Source organism: Arvicanthis niloticus, chromosome 6 (genome assembly GCF_011762505.2).
Source record: "Arvicanthis niloticus isolate mArvNil1 chromosome 6, mArvNil1.pat.X, whole genome shotgun sequence".
NCBI lineage: Eukaryota > Metazoa > Chordata > Mammalia > Rodentia > Muridae > Arvicanthis > Arvicanthis niloticus.
The window spans coordinates 100,820,569-100,835,304 of NC_047663.1; the positions used below are offsets into that span (position 1 = coordinate 100,820,569).

The 14,736-nt window shown below is 47.4% G+C and overlaps 1 protein-coding gene across 4 annotated transcripts in view; it reads left to right on the forward strand.

Moving 5' to 3' along the window:
• The window catches only part of Snx29 (sorting nexin 29), a 389,041-nt gene that overhangs the window by 105,796 nt on the left and 268,509 nt on the right, over positions 1 to 14,736 (forward strand). The window lies entirely within an intron of this gene.

The window sequence follows — 14,736 nt, forward strand, 5'->3', positions numbered from 1 at the left end:
GTTGCCTTCCTCTTTCTAGTAGCTCCCGATGTGTTCCGGTCTGACTATATCAAGATTGGTTAGGTTTTGTCTTCTGTGATACTCCCCAGTGCATAACCTGAGTGTCTGCCACTGTGTTCTCACTTGATGTGTTTGCTGGAAGTGGTCCTGAATTTGCTGGTCAAAGTGCAGGCATGTGCAGGCTGTGTCCTACACAGGTGCTGAGCTGTGTGGGCCCCACAGCATTGTGGTAAATGGTGCTGCTCCCAGCTGTACTTGCTGGAGCAAGGTTTTGGGTCTTATAATATCACAGGAGAAAAATTAGGCTGGTGGGGTATTTTTCAAGAGCATTTCTCTAATTACAAATATCAGTAACCTTATTTTTATTTAAGAGGCACTAATTATTTTTTCTGTGATGTCATTTATATCTTATTAAATAAAACATAATGAATTAAAATTTCTACCTCCTATGAAAGCACCCATTCTTTTTCCTGAGTGCATTTTCCCGTGGACACACTTTATCCCCTGCAAGTGCCACTGACACCCCATTGTTTCTCATCTCATCTCCCCTGCCACCTCTCACTGTAAGACAGTTTGAGGTTAGCCGTTTTTATAGACCTGTGTATGGTATTTCATTGAATTAATGTAGCATATTAAATTGACCATACTAATTGGTCAGTTTAGCATTTGGGCTGTTTCCAGTTTTTTCAATTTAAGTGATGTGAGCAGCTTCTAGGCTGTGTTAGCAACTTGTCTCACTACTGTGACAAAACATCTGACGGATGCCACTTAGGAAAGGACATCACCACAGCAGACAGGAAGTGGTAATGTGGCTGCTGACATCACTGCAGCAGACAGGAAGCAGAGGGCTCACATTGGTACCAGAAGTAGGTACCATCTTCAAGACCCACTTCTGCTTCCTAGACTGTATTCTAAAGATTCCATAACCTCCCCACACCTCCCATACCTGGGGACCCAGTACTAAACACATGATCCTGTGGGGGACATTTCATACTCAAACACTAACATTAGTGTTTCTTTGAAACTGCTTTTGAATAAAGCCGGGGCAGGGGTATGTCCAGAGGCTGTGTTAGGTGGTGTGGTATGAGTGTTTTTCATGCACCTGTAATTCAGCACAGCCTTGTGACCTCCTTTCTACATTCCAAGCCTTGAACTTCTCTTTGCATCCTAACATGTTGTCTCTAGGAAGTTGTTCTCAACCTGTGGGCCGTGCATTAGGTGGGGCATTCTAACTACCTTTTCACAGGGGTCAACTAAGACCGTCAGAAAACACAGCTGTTTACATTACGACTCATAGTGAAAGATAGAAAAATCATAAGTTGATTCCCCTGAACCCTACTCTTAAAAGCAAAGACATAAAAACCTATAAGTCAAACACTGGGTTGCCTCAGTCCCAGGAAATTAGCTGACCATTTGAACAGATGGCCCTAACTAAACAAACCTTAAGATTCATGGTGTCAGGATGCTATGGGCCCGAGATTAGCCTGGCCGCGCTTTGAACTAACAGCCCTGAGACAGTTGGTACCAGGATGCTAAAAGTTTGAAATAAGCCTGACCCCCTTGAACTGGAGCTCATGATATATAGTGTGAAACTAGTTCGAAATAGCCAATTATAAAGTGACACACCATCCATCTTAAGAATTTGAGATCAAATGTATCGATGACCTAGTGACCTGTTCCCCCTCCTTCCCCCTTCCCTAACTCCACTCTCAGCCTTCCCCCTTCCCTAACTCCACCCCCACCTGGTTTGTAGATTCCCCCTTAAAAGTTGTAAACTTCTTTTGTTCGGGGCTGCGGAATCTCTCGGCCTCTGCGCGCGGGCTTGAAGGGAAGACAGCCCTGGCTAGCCAGTAAACCTCTTGCGTTTGCATCAAGTTGTGTTTCTCGTGAGTGATTTGGGGTGCGTCTGCAGTTCTCCACGGATCGTGAGTTCTTTTTCTAGTGGGCCTTACAATAGCAGTGGTAAAATTGTGGTTATGAAGTAGCAACAAAAATAATTTAATGGGGTGTGGGGGGGGGAGGGGTTACCACCTCATGAGGAATTGTGACAAAGGGTCACAGCATTAGGAAGACTGAGAAGCACTGCTCTAGGGCATCAGAGCCAGGTCAGAGGCAGTCAGAAGTAGAGTAATTAGTTCCTATTGTGCATTCCCTCACTGGTCTTCCGCCTCACCTGACCTAACTGGAGCTCTGCAGTGTACACTGGCTCTAACAACTTAAGTCTTCAGAGACACTGGCTTTGAACATCAGTAACAGGGTAGGGCCATAGTCCCTTCATTTTGTTGGCTTGTTTTAGGAGTCAGCTTAGTCATGAGCCCTGGCTCCATTCCTGGAAGTTGTGTTTCTGGGTGACTTGGTTAGCTTCTTCCTGCATGTGCTTCCTCACCTGTGTGGAAGAGGATGGTCTTATCCACTGATGTGGAAGATGAAGGAAGGCTGTTGGATTCTTGAGATGCTTGACAAACTGCTGTGCATGTTTTATAGTGAGTGCTTTTTTAGCTGTGGTAATCCTAGAGAACAATTTATCCTACACATGGGATAGAGAAGCCGAAGTTTTATCATGTGAAGCCTTCCCAGTTATGCAAGAACTGTTTAAGGTACTTAGAAGTTGGCAGTTTGCAGGTGGAAGGACATCTGTAAAACAGACAAATTCTTCAAAAAGAGAAAGTGGGAGAAATCTCCCTGAGCAGCTGGCCATGTTGGTGGGCAAGTGGGCCTGCTCAGGAAGTTGTTGCTCGGCGGTGGTGGGGGAGGGGAAGCTAGAAAGGCCGTGCAGCACTGTCACACTGGGGCAGTGGCTGTCACACGCTGAGGCTCATGTGTGTGCTGGGCTTTCCTCTTCTAACTCCGATCCCACTCTCCAGCTCAGGTGGCAGGGTCTAGAATGCAGATGGCTTAGTGGTTTAGGGTGCAGGTTCTGGCACTGTACTTAGGGGTCAGAGTGTACTTTTGTTTCTAGCTAGTTACGTGACCTTAGGTGAGTTCCTAACCTCTTTAAATTCCTTTATTTGTCAAATGGGGAAAAGAAAACTAGGATGCATTATCACATGGATAAAGAGGCTTGAGAGACCATTTTTGCTGGTTCAGTAAATACACTTTGTACAAAGGTAATACGTGTCAACTACCATCACTTTTATTAATTAGGTTACTGAAACCTTGTCTAATCCAAGCTGCATTCTAATAGAAACAAGACAAAAAGATAAAAAGCTAGGCTGTATCAGGCTCAGAAGGGCACAGTCTGTTCTAAGCACCCAGTGAGAGTCCATGCGTATGTGCATGTGTTTTACCAGCCTTGGACGCATGGCGGGGAAACAGAAACACACTGAGCAGATTTAGCATTTGCTTATTCCTTTTGCTCAAAATTGATAACTTTCAGCATCTTCTATGGTTCAACAAAGACCAAAAGTGTGTAACTTGTGCAGCGCTTTCTTGGGCCAGCTACCACTCACTTCTGATGCATTATAGTCAGGTGTAGTTAAGGCTGTGTAAGTCACGTGTCTAAATAATTTATTGACTTGCTTTCGGCTGGGAGACAGATGTTAGAGAAGGGACGACTGCATTTACATGAGAAGTCCCCTTGAAGGAAGTGTTGTAGTCTCTAGTCTTGCAGAACACCACAGAAATAACTGCCTCGTAGTTCTAGAAGCCAGGAAGGCTGGGGTTGAGAGGCTGTACCTTCAGGGACCTTCTGGCATGTCAGAACAACGATCACATCATGGAGAGTGGGAAGAGGCAGAGGATCTGCTCTTGTAACACATATGTTTAATACTAAGCCATGGATGAGGGCAGAGCCCTTGTAACCTGATCAGTTCTTTTTAAAAAATTATTTAAAATTTTATGTGTCCGAATATTTTGCTTTTATGTATGTCTGTGCACCACGTGTAATATCTAGTGCCTGTAGAGGTCAGAAGAAGGCATTGGATCCCTAAAACTTGAGTTCTTATAAGTTGTAAGCCCCCACATGGGTACTAGGGCCTGAATTTGGGTCGTTTGGAAAAGCCGTAAGTACCCTTAGCTGCTGTGCCAGCCCCTGACGAGGTCCTCGTGGCTACCTCTTGGCACTGCTGCTGCATCAGGGATTGAGTCTCCCACACAGGAAGTTAGAGAGACAGGGTCAAGGTCATTGGGTCACTCTGGGAATATTTTCTCTCTGCTCATCAAGCTAGCTGTCTCTTGTGTGACAAATCATCTCCCAGTTTGGTCTCCTGAGACAGCAAGTATTTAGATTTTTCCATGATTTTTATGAGCAAGGTATCTGAGAATGGATGAGGGCCTTTCAGGAGGTAGAGGTTGAGTTGCTGGCCAGAGTTGTACTCAAAGGCTTGACTCACACTAGGGACTAGTGTCTTCTGTGTGGCTGTCTGTCTGTCAATAAGAGGCCTAGGGTCCTTAATCTGAAGGCTTCTATAGGCTGTTCTGTGTGGCTCCCATAAAGAAAGAACATGCCCCAGATGGAGGTCTCGGGGTTTCTGTCACCTTGGAGAACATGCTGTGTTCTGTGGTTAAACAGAACAGCCTTGCCAGTATGGGAAGCAGTGATACTGGGGGATGACCACCAGGAACCAGGGTCAGTGGAGGCCATCTCAAAGGCTGCCCATCACCATCACCAGGCTTCAGCTTCCTCCTGAGGCTGCAGGGCCCTCAAAGAAGCAGGGCCAACAGGATGTCTGTAGCTTTCCATGAGGTCCTGAGGTATTGATTTCATATGACTTAGGTGCCAGGGAGTTACCTAACTTGGTCTGCAAGAGGGAACCTGGGAAATCCAGTGATGTGTTCTGAAGGCCTGGGTCCAGGTTGACAGCTAGGAGCTCCAGGGCAGGAGAGGACCACAGAGAACATTAACCTTCCCTGCTTCTTTTGTTTTGTTTGGAGTCCTCAGTGCAAGGATGGCACCTGGTTGTCCTGATAAGGTCCTAGCCTGGTCCACTAAATCAGATACTGACTCTCCAGGAAACACTTCAAACCCCCAGAATTGAGATTTAATCAGCTACTCGGCATCCATAACATAGCCAGTTAGACCCTCACACTCCGCAGTGGCTCTTCCTCCTTCCAGGCTATCTATCCATGCTAGCTTCACTCCACCGCTTTATTCCTTGGCCACCATGATAGGGTCTAAGAAGGGTGTTTGGCTAGGTTGATGTGCTAAGAGCAGGGTTCAGCATTCCTGACTGGACAGGAGGGAAGCTGGGAGTTGGTGGGTCTTTGTTTCCTTGAGGAAAGATTCTAACCCAGAGTATCAGTGCACAGTAGAAAGAGGGGTGCGGCTCTTCCTGAGGGTGGCACCTGAGCTGCTGAGTCCAGCCTTTCTGAGCCACTCTTCACCTGGTGTTCTTTGCTGCTTTATCTAGACTGTAGTTGACTTTCTCTTGTTATTACCATGCTCATGTTTGTAAGTTAGGGGCAAACAGTGGATTGTGGTTTTTTTTTTTTCTGGGCTTAAGTACATCTGTCATCCTCTTGATAGTTAGCTCAAGGGTGTGGACAAGCATTCCGGAAGACAAACACAGTGCATTGTTTGTAAAGCATCATTTGGAGAGCTACTTCCTGCCTCCTCCATGGGAGCTGCCTCCAACCTGTTATCAATACTTCTCTCCTGTGCCCTTTGGTGCACTGAGGAGTGTGCTGGCTTCCCCAGCCTGCTTCTACCTCTAGCTCCTCCTCTATCCCAGGAGTTTCATGGAGTGGCACACAGCATCAACCTGTCCTCCTCATGTAGGCAGGGCCCCTCACCCTGCTGCATCCTTAACTAGGGGAGCACTCAGTGCAGGGGACTCTGCTCCAGAGTCTGTCATCTCCCATAACTTTTCAGATTTGTTCCCAAGTGATGTCAGCATGCTCTGGCAGACAGAACCCGAGCGTTTGTTGCTATAGCAGGGAGACCTAAGAGGGAGTCACTTTCTTCAGGTGCTGTTGTTGGGCCTAGGTACTCTGATGACATCAGCAAATCTCTCCATGACCTTCACCTTTTTGAACTCTGGTGTGGTTCTTCCATAGGCTTTCCACACAGAGGCATAGGTGGCATCTGGTAGCAGCAGCCTTGTGTAGGTCCCAAGGGGAAGAAGAAAGTGTCCTCACTGCTACACTTTGTCCTTGGAGGAATAAACGGCCATGACCCATAGACCCACCAGGTGACTGTAGCAGGCAATGAGCCTGGATTGGCATTGCTGAGTGGTGTGACTTAATGCTCCTCTTAGGCGATTTTGTCATTGCTGTGACCCTGTGAACACTGTGAGGGAGGAAGGGTTCACTGTACTTAGTTTCATAGCTCATCACAGGAGGGAAGGCATGGTGGCAGGATTCCTCACATCTCAGCAGCAGAAGGGGCTGAGCTCAGACTCTCTCCTTCTCCCATTCGCTATCTGGGCTCTGTCTCCCCAATGTTACACAGCACCATGCACCCCAGCTTGGGAGTTAATATTCATCCCTGTCAGCCTGTGGGGCTTTTACATTTGGGTGTGGTGGTGCTGTCTCTTCTGGCATCTGGCACAGCTCTAGGCTCCACATAGTTAACCCTATTGAAGCTCCCTTCTTGGTGGGTGCCTTGGCTGTTGATAGTTCTAGATTCTGGGGCTGACCTGGGACTTGGAGTCCTTTCTTTGTCCAGAGCATCTTGGAGCCTTTGACACTGGCCTCCATTTTGAAGTTCGCTTCCTTGGGTGCTCCAGCCTTGCTTGGTCAGTGTGTACCCTCTTGTTGATTGTTCCTGTTGGCTGGTAGCCAGTGAGATTTTCCACAGTGATGTTTATGTGGCACAACTTAGAGGGTATAGGCCTATACAGGAAAGACAGACCAGGGACCTCGGAACCCTGCTCAGATCCTGTCTGGCATTTCTGTCTGGTGAGATCTTTGGCTTTCAATGAAAGCTCTAAATCTCATATTGTCAGCGAAGGCTCAAGCTCTGCCTTTTCTGTTGGTCATCAGAGAACTATAGACTCTGCTCTCTGGGACAAGGACATGGGGGATATTCTGTCTTGACATGTATCTGCAAACCATTTAGTCCAGTAGGCTGACCCTTTCCTTCTTTTGGCTCTGGCATGTATCCATCAAAAGATACATAGTTTGAAGCCAGCCTGGTCTATAGATCAAGTTCCAGGACAGCCAGGTAAAGTGGAAATGTAAGGGTTCTTTGGAAAGTCAGTTGTGCTGAATGGTGTTTTGCTGAGGCAAACACATGAAGGAATGTTTTATTGAAGTGGATACAGGTAAAAGGCTAAGGCAGACTCATGAAGTAAAGTTTAGCTGAAGCAGACACAGGAGAGAGGATGTTCTGCTAAAGCAAGCATGTGAAAGGACATGCAATGAAGGATTCTTCACTAACAACACGCATGTATTGGTCTGCCTTACATTGTGTAGTTGAACTCCATTTGTCAGGACTCCATAGAAAGAAATGCACCAAAAAAAAAAAAAAAAAAAAAAAAAAAAAAAAAAAAAAAAAAAGACTTCTGGTGGTGTGCTGCAGCTTCTTGGTGCTTCCACAGACTCGAACTGATTGGCAGAACGATGTCAGCTGAGATAGACGAATGTGCTGAGGCAAGACCTATGGAGGAAATGTGATGTTTGGAGGGGATAAAAAGAACTCACTTGTTGGTCTTACTTTGCTGATCTTCACTTTACCAAGAGAGGCACAGCTGAGAACTTTTCCTGGTGTTCCTGTTGGCCCTGGTGCCTCCTGCTGACTTGTGCCAAGGCTGAGGCCTGCTGTCTCTGCTAGGTAGTGCCTCTGCTGCTGATTCATGTTTGCTATCCTGACTCTACCAAACTGGACTGCTGGTGTTTCTGTGAAGTGTTTGTGAGTGGATCGAGCTGCCACTGCTAACCTGTGAATTGAACTGCTGACTTCCAGACAGCACAGATGGGAGTTGCTCCAAAAAAACTTTCTAAACAGGTCCACAACCCTGGTCCCCCCACCCCCATATCTTTTCTTTTCTACTACCTCTGGTGGGTGGAGGTGAAAGTATTTAAGGACCATCATTAAAAATAGGATTTGAAAAAATTAAAGTTACACAAGAGTGACAGAAACTGAACTTTTCCAGGCACCAGCTCAGGTTTAACGTATCTAATTTGGTTAAGGTAATCCCAGCTCCTTTCCAGTGAAGAGCCTCAAACTTGCGAGACCCTTATTCAAGTCTCTGGAAATCACGGCCACCCCAAAATCACAAGACACTGTACCTGGATGCAATCAGCAGAGGTTTATTGGGGAGAGTTGGCTAGCCAAGGTCAAACTGCTCGTCCACGCAGGAACAAAGTTTGACCTTGGCCAGCAAGCTGAGGGGCTTTTTTATAGCATGGGGCGGGGAAAGGGAGAAATTTTCGTGTGGTTACACATGATTGGTTGCATTTTCGAGCTGTTACAAATGATTGGTTGCGTTTTCACGCAGTTACACATGATTGGTTGTTTTACAAATTTTGAACATCAGCAGACTGTAATACTGGGAAGACCTCAAGGAGGGGAGGGGTAACCAAGAACAGTGGAAAGTTAGCTAGTTCTTGGAACCACCCAGATAACTTGCATCTTTCTCTGTGGTCAGGAATGTGTCTTCTTGCTTTGGGCCTTCCCCACCCTGAGGCTTGAGGAATGTTGCTCTTCCCTGAATGTATCCCGGGGCAGTGAAAGCCTGAAATCTTATATCCAGTTCCTCTTTCTGGAACCTGAACTCTTTTTGCTCAGGTCTAAGGGCAAAGAAAAAGCCTGCATATATTTCACAAAATGGTCTTTATAATTTTTCACTCTACACCAGCATGATTGCTGCAGGGTCCTGGACTGCTTCAGAAATGGTATGTGGTCTAATTTTGCCATGGAGACAGGGCTGGATCTTCAGAGCTTTGTTGGGAGCTTGTCCCTTGTCTGTTAGATGGCTCTCTCCTCTGGATAATGTTCTGTTGGGGCGTGAAGCCTAGAGCTGCCTAGGCCATTGTGTTCTCATGGGGGAAGACAACCTAGGGCGAGGGTATGCAGGCTAGGGATGAGGAGCAGTGGGCAAGAGAGCTGGGTCCAGGATACACTGGAATGCTGGGTCAACCTACTCTTGAAGACCTCTCTAGACCTTCTCACAGTGTGGGCTGATGAATCCCCATTGCTCTTGACAAACTTGAGTTGGGTTTTCTGTTTCTTGTCACTTTAAGAACATCCATCAGCAGAAGGTTGTGTCCAGCAGCAGCATCTCCTGCACTACCCAGGTAAGGCCTCTCCCTGTGCTCATGCTCAGGTAAGGCCTCTCCCTGTGCTCATGCTCAGGTAAGGCCTCTCCCTGTGCTCATGCTCAGGTAAGGCCTCTCCCTGTGCTCATGCTCAGGTAAGGCCTCTCCCTGTGCTCATGCTCAGGTAAGGCCTCTCCCTGTGCTCATGCTCAGGCACCAGCATTGTACAACAGTCACTACTGACAGTGACGGTGTACTGCCGCCAAGGGCTCAAATTTAGGCCAGAGGCTTCCCGGGGGAGGGGCATGCTTGTATGCTCACCTGGGCCCTCTTGCCCCTGACATAATGCCCGGAACAAATAGATCTCAGTGAAGTTGGTTTGGTGGGGGAGGGAAGTATGGGGCTGGTGGTGGTGTCACCTGACCCAAATATCTCTGAGGAATGCCCACTGGGCTCTTCTGTAGTCATAGCTCAGTTCTGGGGAGCTCTTGGACTTGCTTGTCCCTTGTCTCAAGATTATTCTGCTCACCTTTGGGAAGTGGGGCTTTCTGGAAACCTCTCAACCTTCTCCTTCACTTTAGCTAATGAGAGCCACTATTCATGGATGACAGAATCCTGCTTAGAGCCCCTGAAGAAGGCAGTGGAGTGGCCAGGGAACTCCTGCTGTGATGGAGACCTGTTTCTCCACATCTCTCCCTCCTTTTTCTTGCAATTGGCTTCATTATCAGGTTTGATCTCTCATGGTGACTAGAGGGTCTGTAACAGACCATGGCTATGCTGTGCCAGCTACTTCACCTTTTCTCCTCAGCAGCAGGCATCTCTTGCTCTCAGGCCTGGCTCACATGCTCCCTGTATCCAGGAGGTGGCATCCTTTCCTTTCTGAGCTGCAGGAGTGAGTGTGAGGATGGAGAGGACCTCCCTTGATGGGCAGCAGTGACTGTAGACTGTAGTGATCCCATGGTGGATCCTCTCCATCGCGTTTAGGTTCTTTAGATGTCCCAAATTAATGTATTATGCAGTGGCTTTGGGCAGACAGCCCTCAGTGGAATCTGGCGGGAGTGTGAGCACTCTGTGCCATCTTCTCTCTTGTTGCTTTCTGTGGTTTATGTCTCACAAACTGTGACCTCTAGTGACGGTGTTAGTCATTTATTTAACCTTCTTTGGACTTCATCTAGCAGATTTGCTGTTCCTTTTTTGTAAACATTCTTGGTGACACTCCTAATGTCCATAGCTAATGTAACATACATATAACACAAGTGATTTAGGAAGCTAGTTTGTAGTTTATATGAAAGAGAAATGAATGAGAAGCCATTTATAATAGAAGCAGACTCTGTTCTACATTGGCTAGGACGGTGCTAGAAAGACAACTTATGAAGCACCTCCTGATCTTGCACTTAGAGAAAGAGGACCAGAGTGGTTGTTTATAACAAATATGGAATGAAAATGCAGAGTGCAACAGACCCCAGAGGAGAAGTGGAGCCTTCAGCATCTGTGAGAGGAGACTACAGGTTCAGATTCTACACCAGTCTTCTACAATGGCCCTAGGAGGCTGACCCAGTGCTGTGTACTGCCTCAGCCTCTCAGAAGGGATGGTGTCTTCAGTCTACTCTACATTTTGGCCTGTGATGCCAGGCATGCCTACTTATGCCACACCTGAAGGGGGGGGGCAGCATTGTCACCAAGAGAACTCCTGCCTCTGTTCTTTCCCTTGTCCTTTTTCTCAGAACCATCTGCAAAAGCACTGCAGAATGTATGTTTAGTTGCCCTCTTGACCTGATTCCCCACATGATCTTCTGAGCACCTACTATGTGTCCAGTCACCCTTCCCTTTGACTCCCCTCATTCAGGCACTGACCGCTTTACTTGTTTGGTGGGATGAGCTGAGAGTCCTGCCTTTGCTCCATGCTCAGCAGTGGCCTCAGATCCTTAACTTGCAGCTGAGGGCAGGGAAATTCATGTATAAATTGGGACTTGCGTGCTAGGCCCAAGCTTCAGGACAGGGGAAGATGTCTTAGGGGAAACTGCTCACCTGCCATCTGGTGCTGCCTGAGTTCTTCAAGGCTCTGTAGTTTACCTTGTTCATTTGTTGACTCTTCAAAGAGAAGCTGTTTTGTGTTACACTTTATTGGTTAGACATAAACAGAGAGCAAGGCTGAGTGAGCCTAGGTGCTTGAATTGAAGAGGGGTGGGTGGTGTGTCTAGACACAGATGTTAACTGTTTGGCTGAGTGTTTCTGTGCTCGAGTGCACCAAGCTGTGCTTAGGTGAAGTGTGACATGATGTAGGGCAGGAGTGAGGTTAGTTTTGCTTGGGTTTGTTTCGTTGGTTGTTTTTGTTTTTGGCAGCATCTTGGTAGATAGCCCAGGCTGTTCTTGATGTTCTTGAACTTAGTGTATAGCCTAGGCTGGCCTTGAACTCAGAGTCCCATTGCCTCGGCCTCAAAAGTATTAGGATTATAAGTGTGTGCTACCACTGTCAGCTCTGTCTGAGGCTGGGTTAGAGGGAGGTGACTTAGGCACACATTTAAGAAAATACTTATCCACACTGGAGCCTCTCCTCCCGGTGGATGTGGGATTGCAGATGGCCACTTTGTTGCCTATTGCTTCTCCTCTGGAAAGCCAGGGGTGAAACAGTCTCACCCTTGTAGATATTTTGCAAGAGCTAATGTTAATTGATACGTGCCAGCCAGAGGCCCCTTCAGGTGCCTTAGCCAGAGCTAAGTCACCATGCAAGTCATTTATTCTTCACCTCAAGGCTACAGTCATTTTTTGGAGTTCATCTGGCTTGGTACTGCTCAGACACAGCTAATGTTCTAATGAATTCTCTGGGTTGAAGAGCCAAACATGCTGCTTAGCCCTGGCTGCACAGTGTAGTCACCAGAAGAAGCTTATAGAACGATTAGGTCCAGGCCACCTTCCAGACCAATTAAATCAGAGTCTCTAGAGGCAAAACCCAGACTGCGCAGGTAATTCCAGCCTGTACCAAGATTGACACCTGGTGCCCAGATATTAATGTACTGCCAGGTACCTGTGATGGAAGTGGTACCATTCCATCAATCAGCAGCAGGCTGAGCTGATGTGGGCACTTCTCAGGTTCTCCAGGGGATGCTGAGGCTGCTGGTGACCTCCAGAGGACAGTCACTGGTCCCTGTTCCAGGAAGGTAAAGGTGTTTGGTATTTTTATTTCAGAACCAAATGGAGACCCAATTTGTTATTGTTAGTTTCTTTTGGAAGTGTTGCCTTTTAAATTTTTGCTTAAGATTTTATTTTCAAGTAAGCTATAAACAACTCGAGGGATGGCTTTTTGTTTGTTTACTGATCCATATGTGAACTTCAGCCTATGCCTGCTCATGCTATGCTCCGTTAATACTGAATTGTATGTTCACAGGTTAAAAGTGCACATGTATAGGAATCTGTGGTGGGATTCTTTTTAAGGCAGGTTCTTACTATATGGCCTAGTCTGGTCTTTGATTCTGATCCTCCTGCCTCAGCTTTGCCAGTGCTAGGATGATAGGTATGTGTTATCAGGCTTAGCTAGAACAGAATTCTGCCGTCTCTGGCTAGTTGACACTTCTTGAGAAGGTTTTTATTTTTGTGCTTTAGAAAATGACTTTGCAATTGTAAAAGCCGTGTAACAACCCCCAAATGAGAGGAGTCCCAAATCCCCCGGGCTCAGCACAGTCACTCTCCTCACTCTTGGTCCACTAAGTCCATTTTCTAAGCTTAGTTTTACCACCTTTAGTTGTGTGTTGCAATTTCCGTGTCACGTGTTTTATATTTTCTTTTGTCTCTATGCAGTCTATGCTTAAGTAGCCCCCAGTATACGAAGGCAAGTGTGACTGTTAGTCCTTACATGTGAGGACAGATTTCCTAGACACCCACTTGGGTATAGTCTCTGCTAGTGCTTTAGTTTTTATTCAGAGGGGGCTGGCAAGATGGTTCAGTGGGTAAAGGAGTTCATTGTTGAGCCAGATGACCTGATCATTGTGTCATTGTGGTCTGACCTCTACACATGCTCTGTGGCACACATATCTTCACACACACACACACACACACACACACACACACACACACACACAGATTATTGTTGATGAAGCATTTTATGCCTGTTGCCTTTAGGTACATACTCACTTTACAGAATTGGATCCAGCAGCTTTGAAGGAACTCAGCCTTGTTTCTCAGAATCAGCACCCATCACTGTGCACAGGGGGCATGTGTCTGGACACACCCTTGTTTATTGAAATGTTACTTTACTTCCTTCTAAGTTCTTAGAGTGTATCACATGCATACTGGTTTTCATAAACCCGTTCGTTTATTAATTTTTTTCAAAGTCTTTCCTTCAGCTTGATTCCTAGAGTACAGTTGCCATGGTAGAAGGTCTGAGCATTTCTGAAGGCTCAGGATTTGTGCTACAGTTTGGATGGAGTTTTCCCTCAAAGGGTTATACATAGGAAACAGGGTCCTCAGCATGGTAGTGTTGGGAGATGATGTGGAACCCCGGAGGGGCCTGCTGGGAGGTCCCTGCCTCACTGAGGGAGCTGCCCCTGAAGAGGTTAAGGGAGCTTTGTAGAGGCTCCCTCCCAGCTCCATCTCTCCTCACACGGGTAGCAGGAAACTACCCCTGACCTATTGATTTGCTTTCTTTAAGATACGATTTCCTAACCAGGCAATGCACATCTGTAATTCTAGCACCAGGAAGCTCAGGCAGGAAGATTGCAAATTCTAGGCCAGCCTGGACTATATAGTAAGTTTAATGGAACCTGGGATGTGTGGCAAGATCCTTTCTCAAAACAACAAAACCAAAATACAACATGTAATAGTTGAATGACTGAAAGCACTTGCTGTGTCCCCTAACACTGTGCCACCTCAGCATTGTGTCCCTTCAGCACTGTGCCACCTCAGCTCTGTGTCCCCTCAATGCTGTGCCACCTCAGCACTGTGCCACCTCAGTGCTGTGTCTCCTCAGTGCTGTGTCACCTCAGGTGCTGTGCCACCTCAGCACTGTGTCCCCTCAGCACTGTACCACCTCAGTGCTGGGTCCCCTTAGCACTGTGTCCCCTCAGTGCTGTGCCACCTCAGTGTTGTGTCCCCTCAGCGCTGTGCCACCTCAGTGCTGTGTTCCCTCAGCACTGTGCCACCTCAGCGCTGTGTCCTCTCAGCACTGTGCCACCTCAGTGCTGTGTCCCCTCAGCACTGTGTCCCCTCAGCACTGTGCCACCTCAGTGCTGTGTCCTCTCAGCACTGTGCCACCTCAGTGCTGTGTCCTCTCAGCACTGTGCCACCTCAGTGCTGTGTCCTCTCAGTACTGTGTCCCCTCAGCACTGTGCCACCTCAGCGCTGTGTCCTCTCAGCACTGTGCCACCTCAGTGCTATGTCCCCTCAGCACTGTGTCCCCTCAGCACTGTGCCGCCTCAGCACTGTGTCCCCTCAGCACTGTGTCCCCTCAGCACTGTGCCACCTCAGTGCTGTGTCCCCTTAGTGCTGTGTCACTTCAGTACTGTGCCACCCCAGTGCTGTGTCCCCTCAGCACTGTGTCACTTCAGTGCTGTATCACCTCAGTGCTATGTCACCTCAGCACTGTGTCACCTCAGTGCTGTGTCC